General features: G+C 48.3%; 2 pseudogenes; both read left to right on the forward strand.

Moving 5' to 3' along the window:
* The first annotated feature begins 5,373 nt into the window (after nucleotides 1–5,373).
* On the forward strand, nucleotides 5,374–6,316 carry LOC149862726 (olfactory receptor OR9H1-like; annotated as a pseudogene).
* Nucleotides 6,317–10,093: 3,777 nt separating this feature from the next.
* LOC149862727 (olfactory receptor-like protein OLF1) lies at nucleotides 10,094–20,071 on the forward strand (annotated as a pseudogene).
* Nucleotides 20,072–20,755: the final 684 nt, after the last annotated feature.

Below are 20,755 nucleotides of genomic sequence, written 5' to 3' on the forward strand. Positions count from 1 at the left end.
TGCCCCAATATCTCAGCTGTCTGCCCCAGTTTCCAGCCCCAGTCTACCTTAAGTAAACCCAGGCCTCAGTTCCTCAACCAGCTTCTCTGTAGTCCACCAGTTCTAATCCTGGTTCTGGCAACTTTAACTCCCTACACTTTAACTCTCTCTCTCTCACACCTTAACCTTCCCCCAGATACCCCAAGCACACACATACACACTGTACCATCCAAGTTAGGAACTTACTTGTGTGTATGTGTAGGTGGGTCCTGTGTGTGTGTGTCATTGTGTGCATGATATATGAATTAGTAATCTGTGTATGTGTACTGATTCTGCAGGTATGGACAATTGATTTTTGTCTAACTTTTGGGGTGTACAGTGTATGTATTTGAATTGGTAATAGGTATGCATATGCCTAGGCTGGTTTGGATGTGTATGTGCCTGAGCTGGTAGCGTGTGTGTGTATGCACCTAATTGAGTTGTGTGTTTGTATATGTGCAATTGTGCCACACCCTCCTTTCTAACAGTGCAATACTGAGATCCTGAGAGTTGGCCTGACAACAAAGGGCAACAGTCACTCCATTCCAGTGGCCTCATCTGCCTTCATCCTGGGCAGCATAGCTCCCTGAACTGCTTCCCCTTCTGGCTGTGGTCCCCGGGGGGACCTTTGGCTCACTATTCCTGGCCTACCTCCAGGCCAGTCGGAAACCCAGGCCCCCAGCTCTTGTGTGTTCCTCGTGGTGGGCCCCTGGCCCTTCAACCCTTCTGGTTCTGGCCCCAGAATTGACCATTCAGAGGAAGTCCAGACAGGTGCAAATCTATGGCCTCACTCTCTTTCTCTGGGGGTCCAACCTCCAGGCCCTGCAAAGGGGTAACCCTCCCAGTTGTGGGGGCTAAGGGCTAAGGCACCCCAACCTGCCTGTCACCAGGGTGGTAACTGACTTGATATTTCCTGGGGGCTCCCACACCACTGAGAGCCCCACCAGGCCACCCACTCCCAGCAGTGTGCATTTTTAGGTCATGCCCAGGTCCAAGAGCCTCCTGACCATCCCCTACAGCTCCTCCCTTACCTCCAGATGATACCAGCAGCCCTATAGCCAAGTGATGTTGTTGCCTGACCTCTCAGCAGCAAAATGCCCTGTTTATATGGGCAGCCCTGAATCTAAAATAGCTGCCCTAATCAGGCACCTGCCACCTGCTGTCTCAGGTCCTTAAAGTGGCAGGCATAAGCAGTGCCCTGCGACACTGTCATCAGCAAATTTGTTCAGCGTGCATTCCACACCTGCATCTAGACCACTGATAAAGATGTCGAACAGTACAGTCCCCAGGACCAAGCCCTGGGGGACTCCACTGCCGACAACCCTCTGTCCCAGCTGCCAGCAGGGTTCAGGATTGACTGAGAGTGTGGTCGGGGGGCAGAAATGTAAGAAAGGTTTATTGACTTAACAAGAACACGACTACACATAATGTTTTTTTAGGTTAGATATTAGGAAGAACTACTTCACGGTAAGGGTGGCCAGAGCCTGGAATAGGCTTCCGAGAGAGGTGGTGCTCTCACCTTCCCTGGAGATCTTCAAGAGGAGACTGGATAGGCACCTGGCTGGGGTCTTATGACCCCTGCCACCCCCAGTGCTGCTTCCTGCCTGTGGCAGGAAGTCAAATTCAATGATCTGTTCCCTAACTAGGTCATCCCTGACCCTAGGCATTGCAGTGCCTCCCCTGGGTCTGTCCACAGTTTTGGTGGGGAAAATGTCTCGGTCTCTGTTCAGGAATATGGAGGCAAAGAATTCATTAAAGCGGTCGGCTTTTTTGTTTGCCGCAATCACCAGATTGCCATGTCTATCCTGTAGGGGCCCCACATTACCTGGTGCCTTCTTCTTACTCCCTATGTATTTGAAAAAGGGTATTTTATTATCCTTAATTCTGGCCACTACCCCTAGCTCCATCTCTGTCTTGGCCTTCCTAACCACCTCCCTGTAGCCCCAAGCAACAGAGGTGTAATCCTCCTTGGTGATAGCCCCTTGTTTCCACTGTTTGTACACCTCTTTTTTTGCCCTCAGGCATCCCTGGATGCCTCTGCCAAGCCATGGGGGCTTCTTAGCACTCCTGCCTCCCTTGGTGCACATTGGGACTGACTCCCTTTGAGCTCAGAGGACTGTCTCCTTGTGGAACAGAAATTGTCTCCTTGAGGAACAGACTCCAATAGTCTATATCCAGCTCTCAAGACTGATCGATCCCTCAATCCTGCTATTTGATTTGTCAACTTTGCGGCAGACAGTGAACCTGATGAGCTCATGGTCACTGTCACCCAGGCTACCCTCAATATTCAAGCCACACACCAGATCACTTCCTTTGGCAAAGACCAAGTTTAGGAGAGTGGTACCACTGGTTGGCCCTTGCGCTTCCTGGGTCAGAAAGCACTCCTTGATTGCAGTTAAGAAGCTACATGACCGAACCATCCTAGCCAAGAGTTCCTCACAATCTATGTTCTGATAATTGAAGTCACCCATGATAACCAAGTCCCTTGCACATGGGGTCTCTGTCAGTTCTCAAGAGAACTTCAGATCCAGGAAAGGATCAAGGATAAGCCACCAGTACAAATTAATAACACAGCTAGGCCATCTGGCATGCCCCAAGCCCTCCCTGGTCTAAGATAAAATCAAGGTCACGTACCTGTAGAAATGAGCCCCTCTCTATCCTGGGCCAGCCTTTCTCTTGTTCTCTGGGACTGCGGCTTTGATTGCTCAGTCCCATGATCAGTTCAGGAGCCCTGCTGTTGTGCTACTAAAGGTTCCTTTTCTCAGGACTCTCGAGATAAGACAGCCTGACCAGCTCAGGCTCAGTGCTTATATAGCTCCAGTCTGGCTTGTTGCTGGTCAGCTGAGTCCTCCATCACTCCCTTTACCACCTGCAAGCAGCCTTTCTGGTTACTTGCCCTCTTAAAGGAAAATATATTCGTCAGTGCCCTGTTACAGGCCTCTGCTCTGGCCACAGTTCATACTGTCACTTGGTGCATTTCAGCCTGATTATTAATGACATGCTGACTCTACAATCCTTCAGCTCCATTGACAGCTGAGCTGTTTAGCTTATTCCTTACAATCTATAGGCCTGTGGCACTTCAGACTCCAGTGCCTGAACTAACTGGTCCTAAACCTTGGCCAGTGCTCTCACTCTCGCTCACCTTCTTTTCAGGTTCTGGCTACTAGTCATTATTATCCAGGCATTCAAATGATTTTCTAAAGTTCACAAATTTACTACAAGTCCTAACCCAACTCTTGCCCAGGCTAGGCTGCGGGATTTCCTTCCTTCTTGCCTACGTGAGACTAAAGCCCATCTGCCTGAATAGCCAGCTGTGTCTGTTCATCCATTAGACGTGCACTACTTCATCTTCTCAGTCTGTCTTGGGTGGCACCATAGGAAGTCATCATAGGGAATTTTGCTACCCTTCAAGGGGTGATAAGTGGGCATGCTCACATTTTTACTAAATGTAACAGGTAGGGAGGGTGCTAATGGTTGTGGTAAGGGGGCACCAAGGGAAGAGTCAGGGATCAGCCTCTGGTCTCCTTTCCCTACCACTCCTGGAAGGTCCATTGGCCAGTGCCTCTCTACTTCCTTTGCTGTCCACCCCGACACCTGCTCCTTGGCCCTGACATCTCCTGCTTTTACCCAATGCTTACTTCCCACCTGACTTTGCCCCTCCAGGATCTCTCTTTTTTTTAAGCCCCTTCCTCACTGGCCCCTGCCTTCTCTCCTCCAGCAGCATCTTCCTGGTTAGTATTCGTTGAGTGTTTGTTCATCCTGGCATCCATAGGGAGAAATATGCTCTAGATCAATTTAAAGTTGTTGGGTATCGAGTATGAAAATACAGGTTTCCCTTGATTTATGCAGTATATGCATTCCTGGAGAATAGCACATAAATCAAATTTAAATAAGGAGAACTCAGTTTACAATAGAACAGATAGGGATACATTCCCACTGCAGTGATGGAGGGAGGGAGTAAGACTGGGACTAGGGAAGCGGCAAGGGGAGGGGTGCAATGCAGCCCATTGGCAGCTCCTGTGGCTGCAGCAGGCAGCAAAGAAGTGGGAACTATGAGCGGGTGTGGTGCAGAGGGGCATGGGGAGGGGGAACAGCTCTTGCTGCTATGTTTCCCCCAGGAGGGCTGCGGGCTGGGGGGCTGCAGGCTGGGGGGCTCTTCTCCAGAGGGCACAGGCCCCTGGATGTCCTCACGGGACAACATCAAGCTGCCACTGCAGGCTGGGGCAGGTGGCACCACCGTGCTCTCCCCGGTGCTCGGCGGGCAGGTTGGAGGGTCTATGGTGAATTTTGAAGGTGGCAACAGTCCCCCTCCCAGCACAGCCACCTCATTCCTGCAAGAAAGGCTGTAGCTGGGGGTGGCACTGGGCTCCAGGCAGGTGGCAGTGTTGGGAGGGGGGCTGCTGCCACCCCTAAATTTGCCATAGCCCCTGCAACCTGCCCACTGGTGGCCCAGTGATGCCACTGGCCCTACCCTGCAGCGGCAGCCTGTTGTTGTCCCACACACATATCTAGGGACACACGCCCCCCAGAAAGAGCCCAGTGCATCCCCCCATCCCACAGCCCTCCTGGGGGGGTGCATAGCAGCAAGAGCCTCACCCCCCCATGCCCCTGCTGCCTTGCTGCCGGCTGCAGGCCGGGACCTCTGCTTCTCCCCATTCACCCCTATCCCTGAAGGAGCAGCAAACACCAGCTGCCTGTAGACATTGGGCTCCACCGTGCCCCAACCACCCTGGGGCTCTGCTTCTCCTTACTAAACCCAGCTACTGCAGCAGATCCAGGAGCAGCCAGCACCACCTGCCTGCACCGGGGCACAGCACAGCCCAAGGCCTGGGGTGACTGGGGAGAAGTGGAGCTGTATATAAGGAATTTTGAGTCAAAAAAGGGTAATTGCATAAGAACATATTCACATGTATGGAACCCGCATAAAATCGAGGGAAACCTATATCCTCACCATATCCCCATTGCAGGCTCTCAGTTTAAAATATATCCATGTATAGATTGGGAGCCACATTCCACAAAACATAGCAAGGCTGAATAACACTTCATTCCAAAAGGAGACCAGTGAATGACAAGAGACACTACAAGATTTTGCTAATATTATACCAAGGTAACTTTTCCCAAATGTTAGTGTAAGGACATATTATTTGTAAAAATAGATTCATTGAACAAAGATCAGAATTTCACTAGATTGCTGTAGATTTATTAAGTCAAGGTTTAAGTAACTTTTGAAGGACTTTGTCACAACAAACCCAAAAGAACAGGAAGCATTCTGCAATCTGTACAGCCACTTTGCTATGTCCTTCATCCTTACACAATTCTGCTCCCCTGTCTTTCCCCCTCGAGCAAAGATGAGCTATGGAGTCTATGTAAGAGGAGAACCACACAGCCGTGACAGAATTCATCCTGCTGGGATTCAGAAGTGGTCCCGGGACTCATATGCTTCCCTTTGTGGTGTTTCTTGTGATCTACATGACAGCTGTGCTAGGGAACACCATCCTGGTTCTCATCATTCAACTTGACTGTCGCCTTCACACCCCCATGTATTTCTTCCTTATGAAACTGTGTCTCTCAGACCTCTGCTACTCCTCAGTCATCACCCCCAAAGCCATCGCCACCTTCCTACAAGGCCAAAAAAACATTTCCTACAAAGGATGTGCTGCACAGTTCTTTTTTGTTCTCTTTTGCAGCACAGAAGCTTTCATCCTGGCAGCAATGGCTACAATTAATATATAACCATCTGCAACCCACTCCTCTATCCTGTCACCATGTCCAAAAAGGTCTGCATTCAGCTCATCGTTGGCTCCTATATCTGTGGTGGCACACATTCTATAGTGGAAACCAGCTTCACCTTTTCTCTCAGCTAGTGGGAACCTAATGAGATAAACCACTTCTCTGATGCCGCCCCCCCCTTGCTAAATCTGTCCTGCACCAATATTTACATCAACAAAATGGTAATGTTTGTTTTAGCTAGCCTCCTCACAGGGAGTACTGTAGGAATCATAGTAATCTCCTATGCCTACATCATTTATGCCATTCTTAGGATTCATTCAGCCAAAGGCAGGTCCAGGACTTTATCTACCTGCTCCTCCCACATGGTGGCTGTGGCTTTATTCTTTGGGTCAGTTGCCTTTATGTATGTCCAGCCGGGTTCTTTGTCTTCCCCACAACTGAGTAAGGTTGTGTCTGTGTTTTATATCCTTGTCATCCCCATGTTGAATCCCTACATCTACAGCCTCACGACAAGGATGTGAAAGATGCTTTGAGGTAAACCATAGGTAAGAAAATGACTTCAAAATAAGCCTCTTCTGTGAATATAGAGCTAAACTACACTTCAGAGTGATTAGGTGGTAAGTAAATAATTAATTAATTAATTAATATTTGCATGCATCTGCAAATCACTATGCCTAATTTTCATTAGCATCCATTTCTCCCTCTATAGTCATTGCTACCTATGTTTTTAGTCCTCCTCTAACAATATAGTGTATTATATGAATGAGTGTTTTACTACTTTAAGTCAGCCCCACATTTTAATTTTTTCTTTCAGTTTTTAAATCCTTTTTTTTTTTTTTAAGTGCCTCCCCCACCCCACAAATTGTGGATTCAAAACTTCCTTGAGCTTTAAGGAACATTTGTTTTTTAAGCACAGATTTCACACCTGAAATCATCACATGACAATGCTGATCTAGGTTCTAGAATCCAATTGTATTTCCCCTTCCCTGCTTGTGTCCATGTTTGTCCAACTCCTCTTAAAGGCTGATCCCACAGCTAAACACCCTGCTGTTTCATAAAGGGCTTAAGAAAGGATTCGCAAAAGCATTCCTCTTTGAAGTCAACTACAGAATTGAGTGGGATTTTGTTATGTCAACAAAGAACATTTCAACTCTTCAGCTGTTATTTTCCACTTTCCCCATGGGAGGTAGTTGCTCAGTTTTCAAATTAAATGGACTGCTGTTGGTAATCAAGTATTGTCCATTGTTCAAGAATTACTGACTGGAGAAAACCTCTGCCAAGAGGCAAACAGGGTACCTGGCCACCCAAGGCAGCTAGGACAGGTACTTGGGGACAGCAGCAACTTCTGGCTAATGGTGCCTCCAACATAGTTGTGTAGTTGCAGGGGCAGCTGTCCTTTTTCTACCCTCCCTCCAAGTCAGCTCCCAAGGCTGCTCTCCACCTCCTAACAGGTACACACGTTGGATGAATTTATTTTGCCAGGGGGGAAAACAGAAACTGGCCATAGGTACCAAAAACTGGAGGAAGACAATTGTACCCATTTAGTCACAAAAAACAGCAAGAGCAATTACCCTCTGTCCCTCAGGACACCCACACCTCTGGCCATGGGATAAAAGCACATCTGTGGTCCAAGACCAGAGATGGGCACAGTTTCCCGCCCCCCCCCAAGGACTCATAGTGGCAGTTGAAGACACTTTCATCCTGTAATCACACTAGCTAAGTTTGCTCACTGAAAAATGATTGATGGAAAAAAAATCAGTGCTTTGAGTAGACAAATCCAGTTTCCAGTCGGCTCTGCCTATCATGCACGCTTTTTGCAGTGTGGTTATTTCTAGCCATTGACCATTCACTGAAAGAAGCATGTCAGTGTGCCACAGCTTCTGGTTCTTCAGAAGGGACTTGCACTTCCCTTCCCAAGATCCAGCCTTTTGGTTTACTGTTCTCAGTTGCAGTTGGAAGGATTTGAACCATTATCTGCCTTGAAGTTACTCCAGCTACTGGAAGCATTTATGCAGCTCTGGCAAACTGCCCTCCTAGTTGGAGAAGAAAGCTTGAGATAGGAACTATAAGAGCTCATCCATGGGCAGGTCCAGGATCACTGCAACAAGGGTGCATAACCCTTTGGCTGTGTGGCACATGATCATGAAGAGAGCCCATTGCACCCATGCCACACGGCCAACTAGAGTGTTACCATGGCCCCTCACTGTGATCCTGGTTGGCAGTGAGCTCTCAGAGATCACCAGCAAATCAGTGCAGCTCCGCATGTGCTATGAACTTCCCAGGGCAGGAAGTTCACACATCTTTGTGTCCCTCCTTTCAAACACCTCCACAGTCTGCTACTGTTTGCTCTTCTCCTCCCCATCCTTCTTCTACTGCCCCCACTCCTGCAACCCTTGCTTGACATTCAGCGGGATGGGAAAGGAGGTGGATGAGCATTGGGGGCTCACAGCCCCTGAGCTCTGTGAAAGCAGGGCCTGACTGTTGATGTAACTGCCTCTCATCCCCTCCTTCCTCCTGCTGCTAATTCTGGTGAGGAGGGTCAGGAAGAGCAAGCAGCAGCTTCCTCCACAGCTTCTGAAAAGCAGCGAGTCCTGGCAGAGCAGCCAGTGAGTTCATAGAGCTCACAGCATATGTAGAGCTCCAGCAGGAGCTGTGTGTTAGGTGGTGAGCTCTGAGCACTCACTGTATGTGCCGCACACAGCCAAAGGGAGGTATGACCATGCCACTTCACCCCCTTTGCACCCATTGGAAGAACGAAGGCTTTGTGTGTATTTTTATTACATCTATAAAATACCAGGATTTAAATCAAAGATGGCTATAGAGGGAGAAGAGACACCAATGCAGGTGGGTGTGGAAAGCACGCTGTCCAAATTCGCTGATGACACAAAGATGTGTGAAGAAGTGAGCACAGTGGAGGGGAGGGACAGAATCCAGCTAGATCTAGATAAGTTAGAGGTGGGCAGATGAAAATAGGAATGCAATTCAACACAGAAAAGTGCAAGGTGCTGCACCTAGGGAAAAGGAACCTGCAATACACCTATAGGCTGGGGAAACACACTTCTCAACAACATAGTGGCTGAAAGGGATCTTAGAGTCATTGTTGATGCCAGGATGGACATGAGCCGCCAATACAAGGAAGCAGTCAGTAAGGCTAACCACACCTTGGTGTGCATCTACTGATGCATCACAACCAGGTCCAGGGAGGTGATCCTTCCCCTCTATGTGGTGCAGGTCAGGCCATAGTTGGAGTACTGTGTCTACTTCTGGGCACCGCACGTCAAGAGGGATGTGGCTAACCTTGAGAGGGTCCAGAGGAGGGCCACTTGCATGGTCAGGGGGCAGCAGGCCAGACCCTATGAAGATAGACTAAAGGCCATGAAGCTATTCAGCCTCCACAAGAGAAGACTGAGAGGGGATCTGGTGGCCGTCTATAAACTCACCAGGGGGGACCATCGGAAAATAGGTGAGGCTCTGTTCCCCTGGGCATCACCTGGGATAACAAGGAATAATGACCACAAATTGATTGACAGCAGGTTCAGGCTTGATATCAGGAGGCATTACTCTATGGTTAGGGCTACCAGGCTTTGGAATGGGCTCCCAAGGGAGGTGGTGTTCTCCCCTACCTTGGGAGTCTTCAAGAGGAGGTTGGATACTCGGGTATTATGATTCCAGCACTCGTTCCTGCCCAGGGCAGGGTGTCAGATTTGATGACCTGTTCAGGTCCCTTCCGACCCCAGAAACTATGAAACATGCCCAAGTAATTTAACATCTCTACACCTAGCAGTATGCATGAACAGTACTGTACTACCTGCCTTATGAAGCCTGCATAAAACTGTTTATACTGTTGTTATGAAGACACAGAAATCATTCAACAGGAAGATTTCATCACCAGTACAATGTAAGATACCCAATACAAGGAAAGAAAACTACTGATGTAACAAAAGGCATTAGCAGTAAATAACTCCAAAGCAATTCAAATTAAAAATAAAAGACACATTGTTAAAAATGAGGGGATATAACTATTAGAAGCATCTACCAGAGGAAGGGATAGTTTTTCCTTCTATGGAAGTCTTAAATCTATAACGGGTGCCCTTCAGGTAGATGTGGCTCACTCACAAGTCAGTCAAGTAGAAGCAAGGGGATGTGACTATGCTACATTGCTTACAGTGGCATGGCACCCCAGATTACCTTGAGATTTGTTCAAGGGTGCCATGTCCAGGACCGCCTGGTGAGAGCCATCCTGGCCACAGTGGGGGAGATCTCCATGAACCGCACCATCCCGGGCTGCAAAAGCCAGATGTGACCCGACATCGTCATCACCAATGAAGAGGCCAAGGTTGTGATCATGGACATCACCACCCCCTTCGAAAACTGGTGCCAAGCCATCACCGACTCCCGAGCTCGCAAGCGAGAGAAGTATGCCCCACTAACCGACACCGAGGGGCTGCAGATAGGACGTGACGGTCAACATGCTCATCGTGGGAATGCTTGGAGCCTGGGACCCCAGCAACAAGAGCGTCCTGTGTGCCTGCCGCGTCTCCCACCACTACGCCAAGCTGATGCGCTGCCTCTTGGTGTCTGACACCATCTGTTGGTCCCGCGACATCTATGTGGAACACATCACGGGCCACCGCCAGTACTCCAACCCCACCAGACGAGCCACTGCTGGACTGGACCCGGAGGGGACCGCCTGAACCACCACCACCCCCCTCTTCACCAGACGGACCTTCACTTTGAAAGGATTCTTCAACCACGGATGACCCCACTCCACCTGATGAGGACCCCCACAGTGAGAGTCTATATGGACTGAGACACTTCCCTCAAACCACTTCCTCCACCATTGCGGACCATTGTAACGGGTTTGTGTGTATCCATCTCCTTTCTCTCGCAGAATTGTGAACCCCCTCCCCCTTCTCCCCATCCCCTGCCCCCAGACTTAATTGGCTAACATTGTATCTCCTGTAACCTAGTTGCATTCCCCTCCTTACCCCCATCCCTCTATTGTTAGTCCCTCACTTGGGCGATCTGTATTTCCCTACCAGCTTTGTCATCTTTTTTTTTGGATTCCCAATCCTAAACATTTACTAATAAAAGCCAATCTGATAGCTACTCTCCAGCCATGGACCACTCCACCCCACCCGGCAAGGACCCCTGCGATGGAGCTCTATGGACTGAGTAACTTCTTCAACCTACCACCGCTACTGCCACAGACTATTGTATGCGTTTGTGAGTATCTATCTTCTTTCTCTCTCAGCATCATGATCCCCCCTCCCCTTCCCCCCACCCTTCCTCCCCACCCCTGGGGTTAGTTGGCTAATATTGTATTTTCTGTAACCTAGTTGCGTTCCCCTCCTCAACCCCATACATTAGTCCTTTGCTTGGGCACGCTGTATTTCCCTGATGGCTTGTCATTTTTTGGGTCATGTCTCTTAACATTTTCTAATGAAATTCAATCTATAATTACTATTAGGCGTGCAAATATGATTCTCACCTAGAGATAAATTTACGTAAATCTAGATTTCCACCTAGATAAATCCAGTGTGCATGGCATATACCATCCCCTTATTCCTCTCCTCCCACTGAATAGATATTTTGAAAAGAATCTCAGGGAGCTGGCCTAAAACATTGGATTACCAACAAAACCAAGCTCCATACGTCTCACTCATGCCAACTTGTGTGCCACAGCATCGTCACTCAAGACTTCAATGAGCGTGGCACTTGAAATGCACCTCCTTGACCTGTATTATATGCTCTGCAAGCCTAAGATCATCCTGCCCAAAGAGGAAGAAATGAGACATACCACGGAGAATGGCTTTTTCAGAGATTATCTGCAGACCATGTACTACCATTGCTAGGTCCAGGAGACAAGCAGTTTCTGGTTGGCATGGATTGTTCTGAGGACCTGGAATGATGATACGTGACAGCACAATCTTGGAATGGGCAGATCCACAAGATCTGTGGTGAGCTGGCCCTATTAATGGAGAGGCAAATCACCAGCATGAGGGTGCCCCAGATAACTGAGAAGTGGGTAGAAATTGGCATCTGACACCTCAAAATGCTTGACAGCCTCCAGTCTCTAGTATGTTACTCATTGTTTTGGTATGAGTCAGTTCACATCTGTATTGTCCACATGGATCATGTATTCTGCCATCTATAATATGCTGGCATCAAAGTTCATCCACATTTCCACCACACGGCTGCTTAACACTGGATTTGCCTGTACTGGCTTTCCTAACTGTGTCAGAGCCAATCATGCCACCCAGGTCCATTTCTGACAACAGCACACTGGACACTATTTGGATGTTTACAACATTTAAAAATGTTTTGGTTTTTTGTTTAGAACTAAAATTAACAAATTGTCCCTTACATTACTAGGTATTTAGAGAGTGATGCCCTGCTCTCACCCTATGTTCTCATCCTGGAAGTAGTTCAGCAAGACATTCTTTACAAGAAAGCTCTGACAGCTATATTCTTTATGAGGCTGTGTATCAGAGGCATGACTGGGATTTAGGAGGTCAGGACTTGACCTTAGGGGGCCCCAGCCCAGGGGTTCAAGACCGAGAATGTTTGAGGAAGCTGCCACCCCCTGATCAGTTATGGAGCTGCAAAAAGAAGCCATTTTTTCTTCCCCAACCTCCATCAGTGCCTGGAGAGGTTATCCATTGTCCCACTCTGGTCATGTCACTGTTCTGGTACCACCATGTCCTCTATTCATGCTCTAGGCCTACCAGGTTTCAGCAAGCAACTAGTAAGTTCTTGATGCCATAGTGGAAGGCAGATCTACTGTTGCCCCAGCTGGGCTATATCAATCACTGTGCAAGCTTCTGCTTCTTCATTTGCCATTCTAACCAATTATACCCCTTTTATCCAACACCACATTGCAAACAGGGGTTACAACACATCTGTATTGTAAAATTTAGAATGATAGGATATGACATCAAATTAAACATGCCAGGGGGAAGAAAAGGTGACCATCCAAACATAGGCTCCTACCACCTTCACTCAACTTGTGATTTAGTCATAAATTTCCTTGACTTCTTCATTTAACTGTTTACCAATCTACTCAGCATGATTTTGTTTATTCACACAGCACGTGATTAACTTTAGCATTGTGGTAAACTTAACAAGGCACTTTGGACTATGTTGACCGATGCTTAACTTGATTTTGCTCTGAAGTTAATAAACTAATTGATAAAAAATGGTCATGATTCCTATGACTGAAACCTTGTGGACCTGCCCATCAATTGTGAGGCTTTAAATGGGTTGAACGCTGCACTAGGTACCAGCATTTACTCTCTCAATCTCTTTGCTTTCTGTCATGTTCAATCAACAAGGTGCTGAATATTTAAGCAAATGAAAACACATTCAATCTTTCCTGACCTAAAATACTCATTGTGACACATGATAATTTCTGGTTACAGCACACACCTGCTGATGCATCTAGCACAAACTCAGCAGGTTGGCAAATGGTACCATGTCTTCAACTGGCACATAATTAACATGGTTTCCATGCAGCTTGTTGCTTAGGAAACCATTTGTGCCCTCTCTCACACTCTATGTCTGACCTGGCAAGCACAGGCATGGCTGGGATGTAGGAGGTCAGGACTTCACCTTAGGGGGTCCCAGCCCAGGGGATCAGGACTGAGAAAGTCCGGGGAAACTGTTTATATCAGCCAAACATACACCCAACAGAAAAAAGTGGATAGTTCTCTTGTTCTTCACCTTCCCAAAGGACCCAAGTACAGCATTCACAAGCTGGCAGCAAGCACAGACCTAGCTGGGCTCACCACATGGGCTTGGCTCTGGAGGTTTAAACATCTTGGTGACGGTCTCATTTTCATATGCTCTTTGCCATCAAACAACTTTGGCCTTGGGGGCTTAATACACATATTTTGCCCAAGATAATATATTCCATAGGTCAGTGCTTTCAATTTTCCCCCCTAGAGAGGCCTCATAGCAGGCTCATGTCCACAGAAGCAGCCATGATGTCCTCTCATGGCCAAGCGGCTCCTGCCTGGCTCTGACTCTAGTATTACCCTCTCAGGGCTGGATTAACACATAGTCAAACTAGGCACATGCCTAGGGCCCTGAGCTGCAGGGGCCCAGTCCTTTCCTGCACAGCACTGGCAAAAAATGGCCCTGGACACCTCCCTTCTTTTCCCCTCCCCTGGGCTGGCCTCACCACAGCAGCAACTGCTTCCTAGCAGCAGCTCTGAGTCTCACTTCCTGTGGGAGGCAGCACCAAGCTGGGGAGAGTGGTCTTGACTGGCTCGGGCACATGATTTTGTTTTCCTAGACCCCACTAAAAGGTTAATCCTGCCTTGCGCCCTCCCTCTATTGCTCGCCCACCAGACCTTGTTCTTACGGAAAGTTGAGTAAGGGAGGCTGCCCATGGGCCTTAGAGTTAGCCTTACTCCTTACAATTCCCACCCTGGGTCTATCCTGTTCTCCAATAGTCTATATCCAGCCCTCGGGACTGATCAGTCCCTCAAATCCTGCTATTTGATTTGTCAACCTTGCCGTGGACAGGGAACCTGTCCAGTAGTCTAGATCCATCACTCAGTCCTGATCAGTCCCAGTACCCCACTATCCCAGTACCTTTCTCTTGTTCTCCAGGCTGCAGCATTGCTTCCTCAGCCCTACAATTAGGTCAGGAGCCCGGATGTTGTGCTGCTAAGGGTTCATCTCCTCAGGACTCTCAGGACAAAACAACCTGACTAGCCCAGGCTCAGTGCTCATATAGCTCCAGCCTGGCTTGCTGCTGGTCAGCCGAGTCCTTCATCGACTCCCTTGGCCATCTGCAAGTGACCTTTCAGGCTGTTGGCACTGGGACCTGGGCGCTCCTTTTAGAGGGCATTACAGGCCTCTATTCCAGCTATGATTCATACTGTCACTTGGTGCATTTCACCCTCAGGATCATTAATGACATGCTAACTTTAGATTCTGTCACCTCCACAGACAGCTGGACTGTTTAGCTTATTCTTTACAATCTCTAGGTCCATGGCACTTCAGACTCTAGTCCCTCAAGTAACTGCTCCTCAACTTTGGCCATTGCTCTCTCTCTCTCCCTTTCCTTTCAGATTTGACTACCACTCAGTATTTTCACCCAGACTTTCAAATGATTTTCTAAAGTTCACATAAATTTAGCTTCCCCTTTGCCAGTGCTTCTCTGCACCTTTTGCTGACCAGCCCTGACATTTGGTCCTTTCCCCCCATTGCCAACTCCCTAGCTGGTTTTACCCCTCTAGAATCACTGTTTTCTTTAGATACTTTTCCACTGCCCCTGCCTTCTCTCCTCCAGCACCATATTCCTGGGATGGAGAGGCCCTGGAGACACACAGGCTTTAGTCTCAATCTTGGGGTAAAAGGTATATGCATTTCTGATAAGTAGGCAACATCTGTTGGCTGCCTCAGGGAATGCAGTGACACCTGCCTGCTTGCAAGCCAGGCCCTGAAGGGTTGGATCTTGGAGATATGACCTACAAAAGGTCAAATTTGACCTATCGCTTCTGTCACGGAGTGGGTGCAGGGGCAGCCGTGATCCTGCTAGCGCCCCCTGCCGTGTCAATTTAGGTGATCCAGCACCCTCATATCCTCGCCCGCCACGTCTTTGATGGTAACTGGTTCACTTAGGGAGGCTGCCTTTATCTCCTAATACGCAGTGTAAGTTGAACTGCCCCTGCTCCGTATGGGGTGCCTCAGTGTGCCCCCTCCTTAAGGGCTAATGCGTGCCTCCAAACCTCCCCTTTAGCACGCCCCAAGCCTCACAGCTGTACCAGATGTTCTCTTGTCATATATTCGCCCCTCCTGGGCTTCTATTCCCCTCTCGCCCTCTCCCGGGCCTACTTGCCCCATCTGGGCTTCTGTACAGCTCTGTCGAGCTCTGTTCTGCTCGGCCCTCACTGGAGCCTGTGTCGCGCTGCTCGCGCTTCCCTGCCCTCTCTAGGGCTCCCGCCCCTTCTGGAGCCTGTGCCGCACTGCTCGTGCTTCCCTCACCCTCTCTGGGGCCTATGCCACGCTTCCCATGGTCAGGGCTCAGATGGCCGTAGCCATGCCTGGCCCCCGACCCTCTTTTGGGGTCTCACGCCCTACTCAGGCTTTACTCCCAATACTGCCCTGCTGGGCTAGGTTCAGGATCCCCCACTAGCTCCGGGGCTCTTCGCTGCCCCCTTTTTTGCTCCGGGGCTGGGCCAACACGCCCCTAAACAAAGCTGAGTCCTCACCCTCGCCCTCTCTGGGGCCTGTGCCGCGCTTCTCGCACTCGTTGCCCCCCCTCTGGGATCTCGCTTGCGCATTTCCCATGCTTGGGGCTCACGTGGCCGCAGCTGGGCCTGGCCCCTTGACCCTTTCCTGGGTCGCTTGCCTCACTGGGCAAAATACCACCCTCATGGGCTGGGGTCCAAAACCCCGCACACCGCGCCTTTCCGGCACAAACAGCTGTGCTCCACTGGCACTGCTTGCTGTGCCACTACTGGGCACCCAGGACCCCCAGATTATTGGGGAGCTCCCGTGAGGCCTCCTCATACCCCTACAGCCTCACCCGGTCCTCCAGTATTAAACACTAACCAAACCCAAAGCCAAAGAGCTGTAACAAACACAATAAGCCTCCAGGCTTGTAACTCAACTCAACAAACTATATGCCAGCCAGCTATAACCCATCATAAGCCCCCGAGCTTATAATACCACCTCCGCTCTCTGCTGGCTCTCTCCTACCTCTGTCAGGATTCTCTTTACCCCTGCATCATTGCAGCTGGTCAGAGTGCCCCTACTCCTGCAGCTGTCTGGAGGGAACTGCTAACTAGGCTCTGGCCTGGGCTGCTTAGAAAGGCCTGGCCTTGCCCTCTTATAGCCAGCTGACCAACATTAGTTGCCCTGGCAACCCTCACCTGTGCTGCCCTATTAATTGGCCGCTATCCTTATTACTGTTGCTAATAGCAAGCACCCTAGTGCTTTGCTACACACCTTCCCCCTTAAGTTCTTCACCATCATCAGGAGCGGGGCACGCAAGTGCCCTGCGACAGCTTCCTTCTCCAGTCCTTGTCCCAAGAAGCTAACAGCCTAATTAGAATTTTCTTAATTTATGTCTCTTTTCTTTTTTAATAGGTTTCTCTGAATTTATTTTCCATGTATTTACTTATTTAATTCTGGAAAGTCAGCCATGTATGTGGAAACAAAAAGATGGGATATATTGCACAAGTATCTGTGGATGTCAAGAGGAAAGTGGCAATGTGAGCTTAATGGGCCAATCTTTATCAAGATTCCAATCCATTCACTTCTGCTTACATGAGGTTGATGTTTTCAGAGGCACCAAAGGAGTTTGGGCCACATTTGTCAAAGCACTTAAGTACCTCAAGGTACTGGTAGGCAACAAGGGAGATTTCCATTTCACCTTGTTTACAGCCTCCATTGAGTTCGTTCCCACTGAGCTGAGATTCCATGGACATAATTATAGCATTAAGGTAATGCCGCTGTTTGATATGTGCCATGGTTGCTAAGATTTCATAGATTTCACAGACATTAGGGCTGGAAGGGTCCTCGGAAGATCATCGAGTCCAGCCCCCCACCCAAAGGGCAGGAAGTCAGCTAGGGTCATAGGATCCCAGCAAGTTAAGCATCCAATTTACTCTTGAAGATGTTCAAGATAGGTGCTTGAACCACCTCCAATGGGAGGCTGTTCCAGACCTGGGGGGCTCAGACAGTAAAGAAATTCTTCCTTATGTCCAGCCTGAAATGGTCTTGCAGTAGTTTATGACCATTCAACCTTGTTATCCCTTGGGGCTCTCTGGTGAACAAACGTTCCCCCAGATCCTGGTGGTCACCCCTGATAAACTTATAGGTGGCCATCAGATCACCCCTGAGCCTGCACTTTTCCAAGCTAAAGATCCCCATTGCTCTCAGCCTGTCGTCATAAGGTCTGTTTTCCTGACCTCTGATCATGCACGTGGCTCTTCTCTGGACTCTCTCAAGCTTCTGCACATCCTTTTTGAAATGTGGAGTCCAAAACTGGACACAGTACTCCAGCTGTGGCCTCACCAACACTGAGTACAAGGGGAGAATTACATCCCGGAATTTGCTTGAGAAGCATCTATGGACACAAGCCAGCGTTTTGGTCGCTTTATTAGCCACAGCATCGCATTGCAGGCTCATGTTCATCTTGTGGTCAATGATGACCCCCAAGTTTCTTTCTTCCATAGCGCTAGCCAGCATAGCACCGCCGAACCTATAAGGATGCTGCAGGTTTTTCTTCCCAAGGTAGAGAACCTTGCATTTTTCAGTGTTAGACACCATCAGGTTCTCATCCACCCATTTGCTGAGCTTGTCCAGGTCAGCCTGGATCACTCTCCTGTCTTCTGGTATGGATGCTTTGCCCCAAAGTTTGGTGTCATCGGCAAACTTGGCCAGTCTGCTTCTGACTCCAATGTCCACATCATTAATGAAGATGTTGAACAATATGGATCCAAAGACAGAGCCTTGGGGGACCCCACTGGTCACAGGGCACCATGATGATTGACTTCTATCAGTCTGACCATGGAGCCAACTTCCCGGCCACAGGGTCATGGTGTACCCAAGGCCACAATTGGCCAGTTTTCCCAAGAGGTGATCATGGGATACCAGATCAAAGGCTTTTTTGAAGTCAAGATCTATGACATCAATCCCTTCTCCCTTGTCCAGGTGATATGTCACCTGGTCGCAGAAGGAAATGAGATTGGTCAAGCAAGACCTACCTGCAACAAACAAACCCGTGCTGGCTATTGCTCAGGATGTTGGCATTGGCCAGTCCATTAAGGATAGCCTCTTTAATAAACTTGATGCCATCTGATGAGCCCATGAACTCATCTTTTTGAGTGGTTGTTAAGTACTTGTGCATCCTGGCACACATAGACAGATATATGAAGTGGTTCAATGAAAAACTATTGAGTTTGGAGCTCAAAGATAGTTCCACTGAATCCCCATATTACACACTCTCAGTTTAAGATATATTCTTGTACAAACTGGGAGCCACACTCCACAAAATAACGCAGACTAACACTTCATTCCAGAAGGAGACCCTTGAATGACAAGGGACACTAGAAGACTGTGCTAATATTATCCCAACGTCTCTTTTGCCTATTGTTAGTGTAAGGAGAAGTTATATGGAGAAACAGTTTCATTGTAGAAAACTCAGGATTTCCACAGCATTGCTGTAGATATGTTACGTCTATGCTTAAATAATTGTCTAAAGGGCTATGTCACAAAGCCCCTTGGTTTCCTGCACTTTACCACAGTGAGAATCAGCACCAAAGAGGCATAAAGCATTCTGCAATCTGTCTTGTCACTTAGCTTTGTCTCTTACCCTTACTCTGTTTTTTCCCCCCACAGGACAAATTAGCTATAGAGAGAAAGGCAGAGTTGAACCACACAAAGGTGACAGAATTCATCCTGCTGGGATTTGGGAGTGGTCCTGGCACTCAGGTGCTGCCCTCTGTGATCTTCCTTGTATTTTACATGGCCACCGTGCTAGGGAACATTATCATGGTTCTCGTTATTCGAATCGACCCTCGCCTTCACGCCCCCATGTATTTCTTCCTCATGAACCTGTCTCTCTCAGACCTCTGTTACAGCTCAGCCATGGCCCCCAAAGCCATGGCCACCTTCCTACAAGGCAACAAAATCATTTCCTACTTTAGATGTGCTGCACAGTTACTTTTTTGTTTTGTTTTGTTCTCTTTGGCAACATGGAAGCCTTCATCCTTGCAGCAATGGCATAAGATTGATACATAGCCATCTATAACCCACTTCCCTATTATGTCACCATGTCCAAAAGGATCTGTGCTCAGCTCATTGTGAGCTCCTATATCTGTGGCAGTACCAATTCTATAGTGCAAACCAGCTTCACCTTTGCACTGAGCTACTGTGGACCTAAATAGATCAACCATTTATTTTGTGACATTCCCCACTTGCTAAACCTGTCCTGTACAATTGATATGCACATGAATGAATGGTCTCATCATAACAAACACCTCAGGAATCATTCTCATCTCTTATGCCTTAAATTCTTTATGCCATTCTCAGGATTAACTCAACCAAGGGCAGGCTCAGGATATTATCCGCCTGCTCCTCCCACATGGTGCTTGCAGCTTTATTTTCTGGAGCACTTTCCTTTATGTATGCCCAGTCAGGTTTCCTCTCTTCCCCACATCTGAACAAGCTTATCTCTGTGTTTTATACCCTTGTCATCCCCATGTTGACTCCTATCATCTACAGCCTCAGGAACAAGGATGTGAAAGATGCTTTTAGGAGGATCATAGATAGGAAAATGAGTTTAAATAAGTCTGTTTTATGAATATGGACCTAAGCTACAGTTGAGATTAACATACTGAGAAATAATTACTAAATATTTGCATGAATCTGTACATCTGTCTGTCTGTCTCTATAACTTTGATTCATAATAATCTCATCTTATACATTCTTATTCATATCTAGCTAGTTTTACACCTCTCCTTGTGTTGAGCCAGTAGGGGGTGCTCTTGCACTAAGCTACCCACCTCACCATGCCCAACCACCTTCCAGGCTTTGAGTGCCTCCCTCAGGGGCACCTTATGTCTAACCGACCCCCTTCCACAAGCACACCCCCTAGCCTGGGGGTATTGCTGCCACCACCCAGGGGCTGGCCTGATCCTGTGCCCCCTGGGAAATGCAGGCCTAGTAGCCCTTGAGGGTACTCACCTCACTTCAAGAACTCGGGGTGCTTCCCTCAGTCTGAAGCACAAATAGTGATCTCCCTTATTCAGCTGAACCAAGGGGACCCCCAAGGCATAAGCTAGACCCACTCCCAATAAGTCTTCCATGCTAGGTACAAAGAACTTTATTGGTTACAAGGAGCACGGTTGGAATAGGGTACAGAGTAGACCAATATCAGAGAAATCCCATAGAGCAAACAGGGTGGCCTTTGATCGCACATCTGAGTTCCTGCAAGCTGTATATCTAGTTAGATCTCAGGTAGCTTACTTACAAGTATCATCCAGAC

Source organism: Crocodylus siamensis, chromosome 6 (assembly GCF_052110815.1).
Source record: "Crocodylus siamensis isolate JL-2025a chromosome 6, ASM5211081v1, whole genome shotgun sequence".
In the NCBI taxonomy this organism is placed as follows: Eukaryota; Metazoa; Chordata; order Crocodylia; family Crocodylidae; genus Crocodylus; species Crocodylus siamensis.